General features: G+C 42.4%; 1 pseudogene; it reads right to left on the bottom strand.

Annotated features, from left to right (window-relative positions):
* LOC114673750 (nuclease EXOG, mitochondrial-like) overlaps nucleotides 1–19,241 on the bottom strand; it is a 45,923-nt pseudogene extending 26,682 nt beyond the window's left edge.
* Nucleotides 19,242–19,476: the final 235 nt, after the last annotated feature.

The raw sequence follows: 19,476 nt of genomic DNA, 5'->3' as shown, positions 1-19,476 counted from the left end.
CATTTACATTTACTCCGTATCTTTTTATAGCTTGATAGCTCATCTCTTTTCATCACTGAATAATATTACATTGTCTGGATGTATCGCAGTTTATTTATCCGTTCACCTACTGAAGGACATCTTGCTTGTGTCCAAGTTTTGGCAATTAAAAATAAAGCTACTGGCCTGGCACAGTGACTCACACCTGTAATCCCAGCACTTTGGGAGTCCAAGGTAAGCAGATCTGTTGAGCCCAGGACTTTGAGACCAGCTTGGGCAACATGACAAAACCTACCTTTACACAAAAACAAAAACAAACAAACAAAAAAACAAAAGTTAGCTGAGCATGCTGGCGTGTCCCTGTTTTCCCAGCTACTCAAGAGGCTGAAGTGGGAGGATTACTTGAGCCCAGAAAATTGAGGCTACAGTGAGCCATAATTGCACCACTGCATTCCTGCCTGGGGGCCATAGCAAGACCCTGTCTCAAAAAAAAAAAAAAAGAGAGAGAAGAAGGAGAAGGAGGAAGAGGAGAAGGAGGGGAGGAAGGAAGAAGAGGAGGAAAAAAAGAGGAAGGAAGGAAGGAGAGAAGAAGTAGAGGAAGAGGAGGAAGAGGAAGAAGAAAGTAGGAGGAGGAGGAAGAAGAAGGAGGAAGAAGACTACAATTATAAACATTCATGTACGGTTTTGTTTGTTTTGGAGAGAGGGTCTCGCCCTACCACTCAGGCTAGAGTGCAGTGGTGCAATCATAGTTCACTGCAGCCTCCATCTAGGCTCAAGTGATCCTCCTGCCTCAGCCTCCTGAGTAGCTGGGACTACAAGTGCACACCACTGAGACCAGATAATTTTTAAATTTTTTGTAGAGACAAGGTCTTACCATGTTGCCCAGGCTGGTCTTGAACTCCTGGCTTCAAGCAGTACTCCCTCCTTGGTCCCCCCAAAAGTGCTGGGATTACAGGCATGAGCTACTGCATCTAGATTTTTAAAATGTGGACATAGTTTTCAACTCCATTATCAGTACCATGAGCAGGATTGCTGGATTGTATGGTAAGAGTATATTTAGTTTTGTAGGAAATCACTAAACTGCTTTCTAAAGTAGCTGTATGACTTTGCATTCCCACCAGCAATAAATGAGAATTAATGTTGTTCCTCATCTTCCTCACCATTTGGTGTTGTCACTGTTTTAGATTTTGGTCATTCTAATAGGTGTATACTGGTATCTCATTTTTGTTTTAATTTTTATTTCCCTAATGACTTATGATGTGGATACTTATTTGCTATTCGTATATCTTCTTTGCTCTGGTGACTTCAGATCTTTGAGCTATCTTTTAATCAGTTAATTGGTTTTTTTAATTGTTGAGTTTTAAGAGTTCTTTGTATATTTTGGATGACAATCCTCTACCAGGTATATTTTTTGAAACATTTTCTCCCAGTCTGTGGCTTGTCTTCTCATTCCCGTAACAGTGTCTTTCACAGAGCAAAAAATTTTAATTTTAATGAACCAGCTTATCAATTCTTTCTTTCATGAATCACAACGTTGGTGTTGCATCTAAAAATTTATCATGAAACCCAAGGTCGGCCGGGCGCGGTGGCTCACGCCTGTAATCCCAGCACTTTGGGAGGCCGAGGCGGGCGGATCACAAGGTCAGGAGATCGAGACCACGGTGAAACCCCATCTCTACTAAAAATACAAAAAAAAAAATTAGCCGGGCGCGGTTGTGGGCGCCTGTAGTCCCAGCTACTCGGGAGGCTGAGGCAGGAGAATGGCGTGAACCCGGGAGGCGGAGCTTGCTCCAGCCTGGGCGACAGAGCGAGACTCCATCTCAAAAAAAAAAAAAAAAAAAAAAAAAGAAACCCAAGGTCACCTAAATTTTCTCCTATGTTATCTTCTAAGAGTTTTATGGTCTTGTGTTTTTCAAGTCTGTGATCCATTTTGAGTTAATTCTTGTGGAAGGTGTTAAGAGCTGTGTCTAGATTCATGTTTTTGAATGCAGATGTCCAGTTCTAGTACCATCTGTTGAAAAATCTATCTCCTCTCTATTGTATTGCCTTTGCTTCTTTGTCAAAGAACAGTTGACTGTATTTATGTGGGTCTCTTTCTGGGCTTTCTGTTCTGTTCCATTGATCTGTTTGTCTATTCTTTCATCAATATCATGCTGGCTTGATTACTGCAGTTTTGTAGTAAGTCTTGAAGTCAGATAGTATCATTTCTCCAATTCGTTATTTTCCTTCAATATTGTGCTGCCTATTCTGGGTCTTTTGGCTTTTGGCTCTCCATATCAACTTTTTTTTTTTTTTTTAAGATGAAGTCTCACTCTCTTGCCTCGGCTGGAGTACAGTGGTGCGATCTTGGCTCACTTCAGACTCCGCCTCCCAGGTTCAGGTGATTCTCCTGCCTCAGCCTCCCAAATAGCTGGGATTACAAGCATGTGCTTCCATACCTGGCTAATTTTTATATTTCTAGTAGAGACGGGGTTTCTCCATGTTGGCCAGGCTGGTCATCAACTCCCTGACCTCAAGTGATCCACCTTCCTCAGCCTCCTAAAATCCTGGGATTACAGGCATGAGCCACTAGTCCTGGCCCCCATATCAACTTTCAGATCAGTTTGTCAAAATCCACAAAATAACTTTCTGGTATTTTTACTGGATTTGCAATGAATCTGTGGATCAAGTTGGGAAGAACTTAATAGCTTGACAATACTGAGTCTTCCTATCCATGAACATGAAATAACCTCTGTATTCATTTAGTTCTTTAATTTATTTCATTAGAGTTCTGCAGTTTTCTTAATACAGACCTTGTATATATTCTGTTAGATTTAAACTTAATTATTTCATTTTGGGGGGTGCTAATGTAAATGATACTGTTTTTTTTGGTTTGTTCATTTTTTTTTTGTTTTGTTTTGTTTTGAGACAGAGTCTCACTCTGTCGCCCGGGCTGGATGGAGTGCAGTGGTGCAATCTTGGCTCACTGCAACCTCTGCCTCCCGGGTTCAAGCAATTCTCCCACCTCAGCCTCCAGAGTAGCTGGGATTATAGGCGTGCGCCACCACCTGCAGCACCACGAGACAGGGTTTCGGCCTGTTGCCCAGGCTGGTCTCAAACTCCTAGGCTCAAGCAGTCCACCCACCTTGACCTCCCAAAGTGCTGGGATTACAGGCATGAGCCACCTGATACTGTGTTTTAAATTTCAAGTTCCACTTGTTCATTCTGGTATATGGGAAAATGATTCACTCTTGTATATTAACCCTGTATTTTGCACCCTTGCTGTAGTTGCTTATTAGTTCCAGGTTTTTTGTTGTTGATTCTTTTGAACTTTATACATAGACCATCATTGCATCTGCTAGCAAGGAGAGTTTTATTCCTTTCTTCCCAATTAGTATGCCTTTTATTTCCTTTTCTTGGCTTATTGTATTAGCTAGGACTTGCAATACAATGTTGAAACAGAGTGATGAGATGGACATCTTGCTGTGTTCCTAATCTTAGTGGGAATGCTTCAAGTTTCTCACCATTAAGTCTGATGTTAGTTGTAGGTTTTTGTAGATATTCTTTTTTGTTTGTTTGCTTTTTTGAGACAGGGTCTCACTCTGTCACCTGGGCTGGAGTGCAGTGGTGCAATGTCAGCTCACAGCAGCCTTGACCTCCCGGGCTCAAGTGATCCTCCCACCTCAGCGTGTCGAGTAGCTGGGACTACAGGTGCATACCACCACGCCAGGCTCATTTTTGTACTTTTTGTAGAGACAGGGTTTCGCCGTGTTGCCCAGGCTTGTCTTGAACCCCTGGGCCTAAGCAGTCCTACCGCCTCAACCTCCCAAAGTGCCCAGATTACAGGCCTGAGCCACTGTGCTCAGCTAATTTGTAGATAGTATTTATCAAGTTGAAGACAAACCCCTCTATTCCTGGTTTACTGAGAGTTTTTATCATGAATGGAAGTTAGATTTTGTAACTAATTTTTTCTGCATCTATTGATATGATCATGTGAGTTTTCTTCTTTTGCCTGTTGATGTAATAGATTACATTATTTGATTTTTGAATGTTGGACCAGTCTTACATACCTGGAATAAATCCTACCTGGTGTGGTATATAATTCTTTTTTATACATTGTTGATTCAATTTGTTAATATTTTTGAGGATTTTTGTATCTATGTTTAGGAGAGACATTGGTCTATAGTTTTCTTTTCTGGTAATATCTTTGTCTGGTTTTGTTTTAAGGTGATGCTGGCCTTATAGAATGACTTAGGAAGTATTCCCTCTGCTTCTATCTTCTGAAAGAGGTTGTAGATAATTGGTATAATTTCTTTCCTGAATCAATGAACCCATCTTGGCCTGGTGCCTTCTATTTTGGAGTTTTTTTTTTTTTTTTTTTTGAGACAGTGTTTTGCTCTAGGTGCTTAGGCTGGAATGCTGTAATGCAATGGCACGATCTCAGCTCACTGCAACTCCACTGCCTGGGTTCAAGCGATTCTCCTGCTTCAGCCTCTTGAGTAGCTGGGATTATAGGCACGCGCCACCATGCCCAACTAATATTTTATATTTTTAGTAGAGAACGGGTTTCATCATGTTGGCCAGGCTGGTCTTGAACTCCTGACCTCAGGTGATCCACCTGCCTCGGCCTCCTGAAGTGCTGAGATTACAGGCGTGAGCCACCGTGCCTGGCCTGGAATGTTTTTAATTAGTGATTCAGTTTCTTCAATAGATATATTAAAAGTTTCAGATTATTTATTTTTGGGTGAGCTTTGGCTGATTGTGTTTCTCAAGGAACTGATCTGTTTCATCCATGTTATCAAATTTGAAGTCATAGTATTCATTGATTATCCTTTTAATGTCCATAGGATCTGTGGTGATAACCCCTCTTTCATTTCTGATTAGTAATTTGTGCCCTCTTTCTTTTTTTCTTAATCTGGCTAGAGGCTTATTGATTTTACTGATCTTTTGAAAGAATCAGCTTTTGTTTTGTTGATTTTCTCTGTTGATTTCTTGTTTTCAATTTTAGTGATTTCTACTTTTTAAAACTTATCTCCTTTTTTCTGCTTACTTTGGATTTAATTTGCTTTTTTTTTTTTTTTTTTTTTTTGAGATGGAGTCTCACTCTGTCGCCCAGGCTGGAGTGCAGTGGCGGGATCTCCACTCACTGCAAGCTCCGCCTCCCGGGTTCACGCCATTCTCCTGCCTCAGCCTCCCGTGTAGCTGGGACTATAGGCGCCCGCCACCACGCCCGGCTAATTTTTGTATTTTTAGTAGAGACAGGGTTTCACTGTGTTAGCCAGGATGGTCTCGATCTCCTGACCTCGTGAGCCGCCCGTCTCGGCCTCCCAAAGTGCTGGGATTACAGGCGTGAGCCACGTCGTCCGGCGTATGAGCCACCTCGCCCGGCCTGCTTTTTTTTTTTTTTATTCCCTAGTTTATTAAGGTAGAAGCTTAGGTTGTTAATTTTAGATCTTCCTTCTTTTCTAAAATATGCATTCGATGCTATAAATTTCCTTCTAAACATTGCTTTTGCTGCATCCCACGAATTTAGATAAGTTGTTTTTTCATTTAGTTCAAAATGTTTTAAAATTTATCTTGAACTTTCTTCTTTGACCTATAAGTTATTTGTGTTGTTTAATCTCCATGTGTTTTGAAATTTTCCAGTTATCTTTCTGTTGTTAACTTCTAGTGTAATTCCATGGTGATCTGAGAGCAGATATTGTATGATTTCTTTTCTTTTAAATTTGTTCTCACGCCTGTAATCCCAGCACTTTGGGAGGCTGACGCGGGCGGATTACGAGGTCAGGAGATCCAGACCATCCTGGCTAACACGGTGAAACCCCCATCTCTACTAAAAATACAAAAAAACTTTAGCTGGGCGTAGGCTGGGCGCAGGGACTCACGCCTGTAATCCCAGCACTTTGGGAGGCCGAGGTGGGCAGATCACGAGGTCAGGAGATCAAGACCATCCTGGCTAACACGGTGAAACCCCGTCTCTACTAAAAATACAAAAAATTAGCCGGGCTTGGTGGTTGGCGGCTTTACTAATCCCAGCTACTCGGGAGGCTGAGGCAGGAGAATGGCGCGAATCTGGGAGGCGGAGCTTGCAGTGAGCGGAGATCGCTCCACTGCACTCCAGCTTGGGCGACACAGCGAGACTCAGTCTCAAAAAAACAATAATAAATAAAATAAAATAAATTTGTTAAGGTGTTTTATGGCCCAGAATATGATCTACCATGGTGAAGGCTCCTCATGAACTTGAGAAGAATGTGTATTCTGTTGTTGCTGGAGGAAGTCGTCCATAGATGTCAATCATATACAGTTGATTGATGGTGTTTTTTGAGCTGAGATTCAACCCAGGAAATCTGGTTTCTATAGTAGCTGGTAGCCTACAGTCCCAGCTTCTTGAAAGGCTGAGGTGGGAGGATTACTTGAGCCCAGGAGTTCAAGATCTTAAGTCTGGTTCCGAAATTCCATGCACCCTAGCTACTTCACTATGTTGCTTCCTGGGGGATTGATTTCTCTCAGTTTGTTTCACAATTGTAGAGGTAACCACTTTAGTTGGAATTTTAACGTTTCATTTGTATCTTATAGATAGCTACTGTGTGAAAGACAACATGGAATGAAATACAAGGCATTTCTGTTTTGAGTTCATCTTCTCAAATCTTTTTATTGTAAAGAGAAATTAATTCTCATTTTAGCTTGTGATAAAAGGATAAAAATTAAATGTCATCACTGCTGAATAGTTCAACTTGCTATAATTTATAATTTATTTATAATATAAATAGATAAGTACGATCCAGCTCTACTTAACTTGACTAGCCTCATCTCGCTCTACTCTTCAGAGCACATTAGCTGCCTTTCAGTTCCTGTCCCCTACCTCTAACTCCTACATACTTCAGGTCTCAGCCTAAATTATCAAATTCTCAAGAAATTTGTCACTGCCTTTCCAATGTAAATTAGACTTCTCTGATACCTGCTTTTATAGCTCTATGTTTTTCTCTGATGACTCATACTGTAATATAATCATGTTGTTCTTTGTATGTCTGTGTCTGCTATCACTTTTTTTTTTTTTTTTTTTTTTTTTGAGAAGGAGTCTCACTCTGCTGTTCAGGCAGGAGTGCAATGGCACGATCTCGGCTCATTGCAACCTCCACCTCCCAGGTTCAAGCAATTATTCTGCCTCGGCTTCCTGAGCAGCTGGGATTACAGTTATACAGCTGGGATTACAGGCGCCCGCCACCACACCGGCTAATTTTTGTATTTTTAGTGGAGAGACGGGGTTTCTCACTGTTGGCCACGCTGGCCTCGAACTCCTGACCTCAGGTGATCTGCCTGCCTTGGCCTCGTAAAATCCTGGGATTACAGGCATGAGCCACTGCGCCTGGCCTGCTATCACTTTTAAACTCGACAGGCATCTTGATTATTTATATGCACTGTTTTATCCCCGGCACCTAACACAGGGCCTAGCACATAGTAAGCACTTTTTCTTTTTGTTAAAATACTGCATCCATGTAATTAATAACTCTAAAGCTAATAAGTCAAATTATTGACCTGAGCATGCCAAATGAGTAAAATGGAAAATTGAGTAAATTTATTTATAGGCCACTAAGACAAGCATATCTTAAAGGTAATTTTTAAAAAGCAGTAGCCCAGTGATTGAAAGTGTGTGTGCTTATGTACCTTTTCGCCTTGTAGCAATCAATAATTCATGTAAAATAATTAACACAATATTGTCTGAAACTGAAAAGGACAACCTGCCTCCTTTGCCTGGAATGCTTTCCCTTTCCTTTAATGTTCAACTCCTGTTGTATTTTCTTCATGAAGTCTTCTTGTAAGACTGAAACGCCTAGTGACTTTTCCTCCTCCTCTGAATTTCTGTTACAGTTAAAGTCCAAAGCCCTGAAGTCAGCACTAGATCCTATAGCCTGCCTTGTATTGTCCACAGCTACTTTCAATGTTAGTCTCACCTTATTAGATTGTAAATCCCTGGAAGGGAGGAAACATACCTTTATTCCTCTTCTATAATCCCACGGCGCCTAAAGCAGTGCTGAGAACTGCACAATGAGCACTCACTGAGTTGTCTGTAGGCAAAAACAATGAATCCGACAGTTTGCAGTTTGTGGGTCATGGGTGTGTTTGAATCTTTTCAGCACAGACCTTGCTCTCCAACTACCATCAGCCTGGATCGCCAGCAGTAAGCAGGGATAGGGAGTCTCCTTTCTTCCTCTTCGACTTCTCTAAAGTCTTGCCATAAAACAAACTAAAACAATCATTAGAACTGTTCCTACTCTGGGATTCGCTTCTCTTTAAGGAATACAGCTTAATGGTCAAAAAAGCAGCTGCTTTGTATTCTGGAGAATGTACCTAATTAATGAGAGACCAAACAAATAGAAGTAAATTCAGGCTTCCATTTTATTATTGAGTAAGGCGCATTTGATCTCCAAACAGATTTTGGGCAGGACAGGGGCATGTCCTGCTGATTTGAGGAGCTCCTCACACAGATCCGTTGGAATTTTGGTAGGATCAAGCAGTGTCCTTGAGCAGTGGCAGCCTCCTTTACTGTAGACCTCTAGAAAAAACTGCCAAGAGGTAATTACTAGCATACAAGTTGAGAGGGAAGGGAGAGTTGCATTGAAGACAGAAAGGATATGGATGGTTGGCTCCTTCCATAATCCTTCATGCTGACCCTGTTCCATTCAATTGGTCATTTGTGAGCCTTTCAAAATTCTTTCTTTCTTTCTTTCTTTTTTTTTTTTTTTGAGATGGAGTCTTGCTCTGTTGCCCAGGCTGGAGTGCAGTGGCACAATCTCAGCTCACTGCAAGCTCCACCTCCCGAGTTCACGCCATTCTCCTGCCTCAGCCTCCCGAGTAGCTGGGACTACAGGCGCCCGCCACCACGCCCAGCTAATTTTTTGTATTGTTAGTAGAGGCGGGGTTTCACCATGTTAGCCAGGATGGTCTAGATCTCCTGACCTCCTAATCCGCCCACCTTGGCCTCCCAAAGTGCTGGGATTATAGGCTTGAGCCACAGCGCCCGGCCTCAAAATTATTTCTTGAGACTATTATGTGCCTCAGGTGACTCTAAGGAAAAGTTAGAATTCCTTCTAGCTTTCTAGGAGCTCGCAATCTGCTCAGGGATATAAGATTACGCACCAGGCAGGTAGGTAACAATAGAAGACAGAATTTGATGACATATTGATCAGAGAAGGGCAAAATCACTCTGAATGGGAGTTATCAGAGAAGATTCTGTGGGGTAGTGGAAACTCTACTGAATTTGTAAGGGCCGTTTATGGTGTTATTTTCATAGCTAGGTCATTAACAGTTAATTTACTCCCTTTCCCAAAATAGTTCAATTTACATCAGATGCTGAGTTATTTGATTTATGTAATCCGATTTAAGAGTCAAGGTGGCTCACACCTGTTATCCCAGCACTTTGGGAGGCCGAGGCAGGAGGATATTAGAGCCCAGGTGTTCAAGACCAGTCTGGATAACATGGCATAACCCTGTCTCTACAAAATATGCAAAACATTAGCTGGGTGTGGTGGCGTGTACCTGTAGTCCCAGCTACTCAGGAAGCTGAGGTGGGAGGATCGCTTGAACCCAGGAGGTAGAGGCTGCAGTGAGCCATGATTGTGCCACTGCATTCCAGCCTGGGTGACAGAGTGAGGCCCTGTCTCAAAAAAAAAAAAAAATAGGCCAGGTGCAGTGGCTCACACTTGTAATCCCAACACTTTGGGAGGCCAAGGCGGGTGGATCATTTGAGGTCAGGAGTTAGCCTGGCCAACATGGTGAAATCCCATCTCTACTAAAAATACAAAAATTAGCTGGGTGTGGTAGTGCACGCCTGTAATCCCAGCTACTCGGGAGGCTGAGGCAGGAGAATTGCTTGAGCCTGAGAGGCAGAGGCTGTGGTGAGCCGAGATCATGCCACTGCACTCCAGTCCGGGCAACAGAGAGAGACCCTGTTTTATTTATTTATTTATTTATTTATTCATTTATTTATTATCTCAAAATAAATAAATAAATAAATAAAATAACAATACTTCGTAGCTTACTTACCTATGAGTTTGTCTAGGTAAATAAAAGACTGGTTACACAAATCAGTTTATCTGTGTGTCCTCTCTTTCTATAAAAATGAGGGCATCAGTCTGGAGGCCAGTTTCCCAGAGGTTCTACAAAATGTTAATAGATATTAAAAAAAAGAAAAAGAGTGGGAGGCTGGTCATGGTGGCTCATGCCTGTAATCCCAGCATTTTGGGGGCCCGGGACGGGTAGATCACCTGAGGTCAGGAGTTCCAGACGAAGCTGACCAACATGGTGAAACCCCGTCTCTACTAAAAATAAATAGAAAATTAGCCGGGCGTGGTGCCATATGCCTGTAATCCCAGCTCCTTGGGAGGCTGAGGCAGGAGAATTGCTTGAACGGGGAGCCGAAGGTTGCAGTGAGCTGAGAACGCGCCATTGCACTCCAGCCTGGGCAACAAGAGCAAAACTCCATCTCAAAAAAAAAAAGGGGGGGGGGCGGGGGATGTGCTACATGCTCATGTGTGTTTCACAAACTACCGGTTAAACAAAGTTCTTACAATAGAATTTTTTTTGCAACCTTTAATATGATTATTTGAATTGTAGGTTCTCAAGATGAGGGTAAAGTTTTTTGTTTTTGAGATGGAGTCTCGCTCTGTCGCCCAGGCTGGAGTGAAGTGGCGCGATCTCGGCTCACTGCAAGCTCCGCCTCCCAGATTCGCGCCATTCTCCTGCCTCAGCCTCCCGAGGAGCTGGGACTGCAGGCACCCGCCACAGCGCCCGCCACCGCGCCCGGCTATTTTGTTGTATTTTTAGTAGAGACGGGGTTTCACCGTGGTCTGGATCTCCTGACCTTGTGATCCGCCCGCCTCGGCCTCCCAAAGTGCTGGAATTACAGGCGTCAGCCACCGCGCCCGGCCAAGGGTAAAGTATTAAAATGTACCATTTCCCAAACTTACTTGACTATAGGATACCTTTTAAATGAAGTATCATGTAGGACTGTGCTCTAAAAACTTGGGCAACGAGAATGCCTTTTCTCGCTTAACTCTGTGATTCTGCGTTTGTGCATTAAATGTATTTTTGTAGATCTATACGGAAACTAATTATTTTGCTAGTGTTAATTTCACTTAGAACATGTAAGAATTAGGCCGGGCGCGGTCACTTAGAACGTACAAGAATTAGGCCAGGGCTGGGCCCAGTGGCTCATGCCTGTAATCCTAGCACTTTGGGAGGCCGAGGCGGGTGGATCACCTGGGGTCAGGAGTTTGAGACCAGCCTGGCCAACATGGTGAAAACCCGTCTCTGCTAAAATTACAAAAATTAGCTGGGCGTGCTAGCACATGCCTGTAATCCCAGCAACTCGGGAGGCTGAGGCAGGAGAATCGCTTGAACCCAGGTGGAGGTTGCAGTGAGCAGAGATCGCACCATTGCACTCCAGCCTGGGCAATAAGAACGAAACTCCATATCAAAAATAAATAAATAAATAAATAAATTATGTGATCTTTTTAATACATACCAAACTTAGAGAACATGTTTGTTTTTCTCAAGTAATCTAAACCAGGTTGCAGTTACAGGTAATGTGTTATACCAAAAGACTGAAATGGTTCCAATTATATAATTGAAGTTCAATATTTTCTTGATACTAATTTTATAGTCTTTTGATTCTCTAGCATTTTCGTCAAAGATGCCACCTTAGAAACAACTTTTTGTGCTTAAGTTTGTGCATTAAAAGGACTCTGTTTGATATGAGCCCATTTTCTGTGGTGGAAAATTACCTGATCAAAACAATGTTAAACCTCAGAAAAGTTACCTCCTTAAATAAAGCCTGGAAGTTTATTTAATTATGATTTCACCACCTGATAACTACAGATTGCCTCCACCCCCAAGAAAAGATGCCAAGTCAGGTTTGTTTGTTTGTTTCCAGAATCTGCAAACACTTACTTTTACATTTTAAAAAGTTACCCTGCCTTGAAATGTCAGCCTCTGGGGTTTTGTGAGACCCCTGCTGATTGACCCTACCCTTGACCTTAGCTCCAAAGCCCAACTCCATTCTGGCATGCTGGTGTAGAGAATTTATTTATTTTAACAGTAGGGAGCCAGAATTCCAGGAATATGCTTTTAAAAAGCCTCAAGAGCTATTTACCAGATCATCAGCTCCACAGGACTGGGAGGCCTCCACTAACACACGAAGTGGATAGTAGTGGTTGGTGGCAGCCAAGGGCTCCAGGGGCTGGCCCAGCTCTAAGCAACGGGACATAAGGAAGTGTGAAAGGACTTCCACTAGAAGTGGTCTTTTTGATCATCAAGAAAAAAAGGAAAATAGACATATTTTAATAGTAGAGACCTTTCAGTGAAAAGGGGCGGTCCTTTAAGTTCCTCAGGATATATTTATTAAAGCATGGAGGCAGTTTTAGGGCCAATTCTCCATTTTATCTGTCTGCCTCTATCCATCAATTCTCATTCTCTCTCATATGTCCTGTTCCACTGTAAGATTGTAAAGTATAAGATGCTGTGTTTCTTTATTTTCTTTAAAATGGTTTTTATTAGAATTGGGTAACATGCCTGTTAAACATTTGTAAAATACTAAAAAGTACAAAAAGGAAAAAGTAAAAATTACTCATATGATGCTATCCAAACACAGTTACTCTTAATAATTTAGTAAATATCCTTTAGTTTTTTCTTGGGTAGGGCAGAGTCTCTTTTTACACATTTATAATGATTTTTATATACAATTTTCTCAGTAGATTTACTTAAATATTTTGGAGCATACACAAGAGTTGAAAACGTTTTACTGTGAACACTTATATTCTCATCGCTTAGACATTTATACAGTTAACATTTTACTATAAATGCTCTATCACATATCTCTCTATTCATCCTTCCATCTTATTTTTAAACATGTTTCTTTCCTTTTTTTTTTTTTTTTTTTTTTTTTTTTTGCGACAGGGTCTGGCTCTATTGCCTAGGCTGGAGGTAAGTGGCGCCATCTTGGCTTACTGCAACCTCTGCCTCCTGGACTCAAGCCACCCTCCCACCTCAGCTTCCCAAGTAGCTGGGACTATGGTGCATGCCACCATGCCTGGCTAACTTTTATATTTTGCGTAAAGACAAGTTTTCACCATGTTTCTCAAACTGGTCTTGAACTTGTGAGCTCAAGCAATCTGCCACATCAGCCTCCCAAAGTACTGGGATTACAGGTATGAGAAACATGTCAAAGAAGGCATATAGACATTCTTTTCTTTTTTTTTTTTGAGACAGAGTTTTACTCTCGTTGCCCAGGTCTGGAGTGCAATGGCGCAATCTCAGCTCACTGCAACCTCTGCCTCGCGGGTTCAGGCAATCCTCGTGGTTCAGGCAATCCTCGTGCCTCAGCCTCCTGAGTAGCTGGATTACAGGCATGCGCCACCACGCCCGGCTAATTTTTGTCTCTTTGGTAGAGATGGGGTTTCTCCACATTGGTCAGGCTGGTCTCAAACTCCCGACCTCAGGTGATCCGCCCACCTCGGCCTCCAAAAATGCTCGGATTACAGGCGTGAGCCACTGTGCCTGGCCTGACATTATTTTCAATTGCTATATTTCATGCAGTGAATTTTGATTTTCTTTTAAATTATTTCCCTATGGTTGACCAATTGCTTGCTTCCCATTTTTTACTATTTACATAGACTTCATAGGAAGGATACACTTCTAAAATTTAATAGTAATTTCGGGCTATAGTAAAAGTGTAATACTGGAAAAATTGATAGGGACCATGTTGTGGAAGGTTTTGAGTACCAGGGAAATTACAGCAAAATGTAGTATAAATAGTTAAATTCTTGGAATCAGATAGATCATATACTTATTAGGTAACTGACTTTGGAAAAAGTATTAAACCTCTCTTATGCTGTTTTCTTACCTGTCGAGTGGGAGGCTATTATTACTTGTCTTACAGGGTAATTGTGGGGATTAAATAACATATATGCTACTTCCTTAAATAGAATATTTTATCTGTACATAATAAATAGAAGATTTCCCAAAACAATGGTTTCATGTCAAAGTTGATGAAAAAAATTTATTGGAGGGTTTTGAGTAGGAGAGAGATGTAGATCAGACCTGATTTTAGGTGGCTTAATCTTGTAGAATTGTGCATGATGGATAAGAGTGAGGGAGAAAGGTTATAAGGAGGTAGATTTTATTCGATTTAATAAATATCAACTGAGTATGTATGAAATGTTTTAGCACTGTGCTAGGTTGCCTTGGGTTTACAAAGCAGAGTGAGACAGCTGCCACAAATATTTGAATTCGGTGGGTAATGCATAGGGTGAAACAAGAGCTATAAAACCAAGCAGAATCCATCCATCCTGATTCATTATTTACCATCCATCCATTTAATCATCCACCCATCCACCCATGCATCTGTCCATCCATCCATCCATCCATCCATCCATCCATCCATCCACCCAATGAATATTGATTTGCTCATGTCCTATGTCAGTTACTGTTCTAGATGCTGAAGATACAGCATGAGCAAAACCAAATAAAGTTCTTGCCTTCATGTAGCATACATTCTAGTGGAAGAGGAGCTAATGTATAAATAAATGCATAATAAAACATCACATAGTATAATAATGAGTATCTTGAAGAAAAAAGCAATGTAAAGGAATAAAGCCATGTGGACCACTGGAGCCCTGCCTCATATCATTTTTTTTTTTTTTTTTAAGACAGAGTCTCACTCTGTTGCCCAGGCTGGAGTGCAGTGGCACAATCTAGGCTCACTGCAAGCTCTGCCTCCCGGGTTCAAGCAATTCTCCTGCCTCAGCCTCCTGAGTAGCTGGGACTACAGGCACCCACCACCACGCCTGGCTAATTTTTTGTATTTTTAGGAAAGATGGGGTTTCACTGTGTTAGCCAGGATGGTCTCGATCTCCTGACCTTGTGATCCGCCCGCGTCAGCCTCCCAAAGTGCTGGGATTACAGGTGTGAGCCACCGCGCCTGGCCTTCATATCATATTTTTAAAACTTACTTTCAGCTAGAGTAATAACATGAATGTGAAAGTAAAAACCTTAAATGTGGCCAGACGTTGTGGCTCATCCCTGTAATCCTAGGACTTTGGGAGGCCAAGGTGGACAGATCACTTGAACCTGGGAGGTTGAGGCTGCAAAGCCGAGATGGCACCACTGCACTACAGCCTGGGCAACAGAGCAAGACCCTGTCTCAAACAAAAACTTTATGTTTTTGAGAAACCCATAGGAGAATTATCTTTAAGACTTGGGAGTAGAGGACGATTTAAAAAGTATAAACTATGAGAGGTAAAAGATTGATAAATAAACGTTCATATTAAGAACGTCCGCTCGGCCGGGCGCGGTGGCTCACGCCTGTAATCCCAGCACTTTGGGAGGCCGAGGCAGGCGGATCACCTGAGGTCAGGAGTTCAAGCCCAGCCTGGTCAACATGGTGAAACCCCATCTCTACTAAAAATACAAAAAAATTAGCCGGGCGTGGTGGTGGGCGCCTGTAATCCCAGCTACTCAGGAGGCTGAGGCAGGAGAATCGCTTGAACCTTGGGAGGCAGAGGGTGCGGTGAACTGAGATTGCACCATTGCACTCCAGCCTGGGCAAAAAGAGCGAAACTCTGTCTCAAAAAAAAAAAAAAAAAAAAAAAAATTGCAAGAGCATCTGCTCATCAAAGATACTATAAAGAGAGTGAAAAGACAGGATATTGAAATGGAAAAAGTATTTTTTCTTTTCTTTTCTTTTTTTTGAGACAGGGTTTTGCTCTGTCACCCAGGCTGGAGTGCAGTGTTGCAGTCATAGCTCATCTCCACCTCCTGGTCTCAAGCGATTCTCCCATCTCAGCCTCTTGAGTAGCTGGGACTACAGGGACCACCACCACGCCTGGCTTATTTTTTTATTTTTTGTAGAGACGGGGTTTTGCCATGTTGCCCAGGCTGGTCTTGAACTTCCCATCTTAAGTGATCTGACCACCTCAGCCTCCCAAAGTGCTGGGATTACAGCCTTTGTGCCCAGCTGGAAAAAATATTTTCAGCACACCCACGCGTGTGCGCGTGCACATACTCTCTCTCCCTTTCTCTTTCTCTCTCGCTATCTATCTATCTATCTATCTATCTATCTATCTATCTATCTATCTATCTACCTACCTACCTACCTACCTACCTACCTACCTACCTACCTACTTACCTACCTATCTATCTTATTTCAAGGTATTGGCTTATGTGATTGTGGGGACTACCAAATCTGAAACCTGTAGGGCAGGCCAGCAGTTTGGAAACTCAGGCAGGAGCTGCTATTGCTGTTTTGAGTCAGAATTTTTTCTTCTTTAGGGAAACCTTAGTTTTTCTCTTAAGGCCTTTCAGCTGGCTGGATAAGGCTCACCCACATTATCAAGGATAAGCTCCTTTAGTTAAAGTAAATTATTGTACTTTTTTTTTTTTTTTTTTTTTGAGACAGAGTTTCGCTCTTGTTGCCCAGGCTGGAGTGCAATGGCGCAATCTCAGTTCACCGCACCCTCTGCCTCTCAAGGTTCAAGCGATTCTCCTGCCTCAGCCTCCTGAGTAGCTGGGATTACAGGCGCCCACCACCATGCCCGGCTAATTTTTTTGTATTTTTAGTAGAGATGGGGTTTCACCATGTTGACCAGGCTGGGCTTGAACTCCTGACCTCAGGTGATCCGCCTGCCTCGGCCTCCCAAAGTGCTGGGATTACAGGCGTGAGCCACTGTACCTGGCTGATTGTAAGTCTTAACAATGTCTCCAAAATACTTTCACAGCAACATAAATAACATAAATAACTGGGTGCTCTAACCTAGCTAAGTTAATACATAAACTTACCATCACAGTCACAAAACAAACAAGTTATGACACACATTTGCCAAATGCTGTAAAAGCTGGAGACCAGAGAGAGAGGGTGCTTAAAAGAGCTCACCAGGAACCTTCTCATACCCTAGGTGAGATTGTCAGTGACTTGACAACATATTCAGGATCCCTTATCAGAGTGTGTGGATTGGCCTCAGTAAAAGCAAGGAATATTCCTGTAATGAGAACAAATTGTATCAAGCAGTCCCCGCTTATCTGTGGTTTTGCTTTCTGTGGTTTGTTACCCATAGTCAACCATGGTCTGAAAATATTAAATGGAAAATTCCAGAAATAAACAATTCATACATTTTAAATTGCATGCTCTTCAGAGTAGCGTGATGAAATCTCATACTGTCCAACTCCATCCTACCAGGAAGGTGAATCATCCTTTTGTCTAGCCGTCCATGCTGCACAGGAATACTTCGGAAATGTGGGTTCAGTTCCAGACCACTGCAACAAAGTGAGTATCTCCATAAAGCGAGTCACACAAATTTTCTGGTTTTCCAGTTAGGTTTACATTAAACTGTTATTATTTATTTATTTATGAAACAGAGTGTTACTGTGTCGCCCAGGCTGGAAAGCAATGGTGTGATCTCGGCTCACTGCAACCTCCCCACTCCAGGTTCAAGCGATTCTCCTGCCTCAGCCTCCTGAGTAGCTGGGATTACAGGCACCTGGCACCGCACCTGGCTAATTTTTGTATTTTTAGTAGAGATGGGGTTTCACCATCTTGATCAGGCTGGTCTTGAACTCCTGACCTTGTGATTCACCTGCCTCAGCCTCCCAAAGTGCTGGGATTACAGGCGTGAGCCACCGCGCCCGGCCTATACTGTAGTGTGCAATAGCATTACATCTTTAAAAAGTACATTCCTTAATTTAAAAAATATACTTTATTGCTAAAAATATAGCAATACTAATAATGCTAACAATCTTCTGAGCTGTCAGCGAATAATCATTTTTTTTTTTTTTTTTTTTTTGCTGCTGGAGGGTCTTGCCTTGATGTTGATGGCTGCTGACTGAAGAGAAGGGTGGTTGCTGAAGTTTGGGGGTGCTGTGGCAATTTCTTTTTTTTTTTTTTTTGAGATGGAGTTTCACTCGTGTCACCCAGGCTAGAGTGCAATGGCACAATCTTGGCTCACTGCAACCTCCGCCTCCCAGGTTCAAGCAATTCTCCTGCCTCAGCCTCCCGAGTAGCTGGGATTACAGGCATGCACCACCATGCTTGGCTAATTTTTTTGTATTATTAGTAGAGATGGGGTTTCACCTTGTTGGCCTGGCTGGTCTTCAACTCCTGACCTCAGGTGATCCACTCACTTCGGCTTCCCAAAGTGCTGGAATTACAGGCATGAGCCACCGTGCCCGGCCTGGCAATTTCTTTAAAATAAGAAAACAGTGAAGTTTGCCACCTCGATTGACTCTTTCTTTCAAAAAGATTTCTCTGTAGCATTCAATGCTATTTGATCCCATTTTATCCATAGAACTTTCAGAATTGGAGTCAGTTATCTCAAACTTTGATACTGCTTTATGAATTAGCTTTATGGAATAATCCTTTGTTGTCATTCTTTTTTTTTTTTTTGAGATGGAGTCTCGCTGTGTCTCCAAGGCTGGGGTGCGGTGGTGTGATCATGGTTCACTGCAACCTCCACCTCTTGGGTTCAAGTGATTCTCCTCCTCAGCCTCCTGAGTAGCTCAACTACAGGCATATGCAACCATGCCCACCTAAGTTTTGTATTTTCAGTAGAGACTGGGTTTCACCATGTTGGCCAGGCTCATGTCGATCTCCTGGTTTCAAGTGATCTGCCTACCTCAGCCTCCCAAAGTCCTGGGATTATAGGTGTGAGCCACTGCACCTAACTAACCCTTTGTTGTCTGAAAATTTCAACAATGTTCACAGCCTCTTCACCAGGAGTAGAGTCCGTCTCAAGAAACCACTTTCTTTCCTAGCTCATCAAGCAAAAAAAATTCCTCACCTGTTCAAGTTTTTTCTTTCTTTTTTTTTTTTGTTTGAGATGGAGTCTCGCTCTGTCACCAGGCTGGAGTGCAGTGGCGTGATCTTGGCTCACTGCAACCTCTGCCTCCCAGGTTCAAGTGATTCTCCTGCCTCAGCCTCCTGACTAGCTGGGATTACAGGTGCTCGTCGCAATGCCCAGCTAAGTTTTGTATTTTCAGTAGAGACGGGGTTTCACCATGTTGGCCCAGATGGTCTCGATCTCTTGACCTTGTGATCCGCCTACCTCGGCATTCCAGAGTGCTGGGATTACAGGCGTGAGCCACCGTGCTTGGCCACCTGTACAAGTTTTATCAGGAGATTGTAGCAATCCAGTCACATCTTTGGGCTCTGCTTCCACTTCTAGTTCTCTTGATATTTCTACCACATCTGTAATTACTTTCTCAACTGAAGTCTTGAGCCCTTTGAAGTTGTCCATGAGAGCTGGAATTAACCTCTTCCAAACTCCTGTTAATGTTGATATTTTTACTTCCTCCCATGATCACAGATGTTCTAAATGGCATCTAAGTGGTGATTCCTTTTCAGAAGGTTTTCAATTTACTTTGTCTAGATTCACCAGAGTAATCACTACTGATGGCAGCTATAGCCTTAAAAAATGTGTTTCTTTTATTATTATTATTATTATTATTATTTTGAAATGGAGTTATGCTTTT

Source organism: Macaca mulatta, chromosome 18, assembly GCF_049350105.2.
Source record: "Macaca mulatta isolate MMU2019108-1 chromosome 18, T2T-MMU8v2.0, whole genome shotgun sequence".
NCBI classification, from domain to species: domain Eukaryota; kingdom Metazoa; phylum Chordata; class Mammalia; order Primates; family Cercopithecidae; genus Macaca; species Macaca mulatta.
This window is presented reverse-complemented; position numbering and strand designations above follow the sequence as displayed.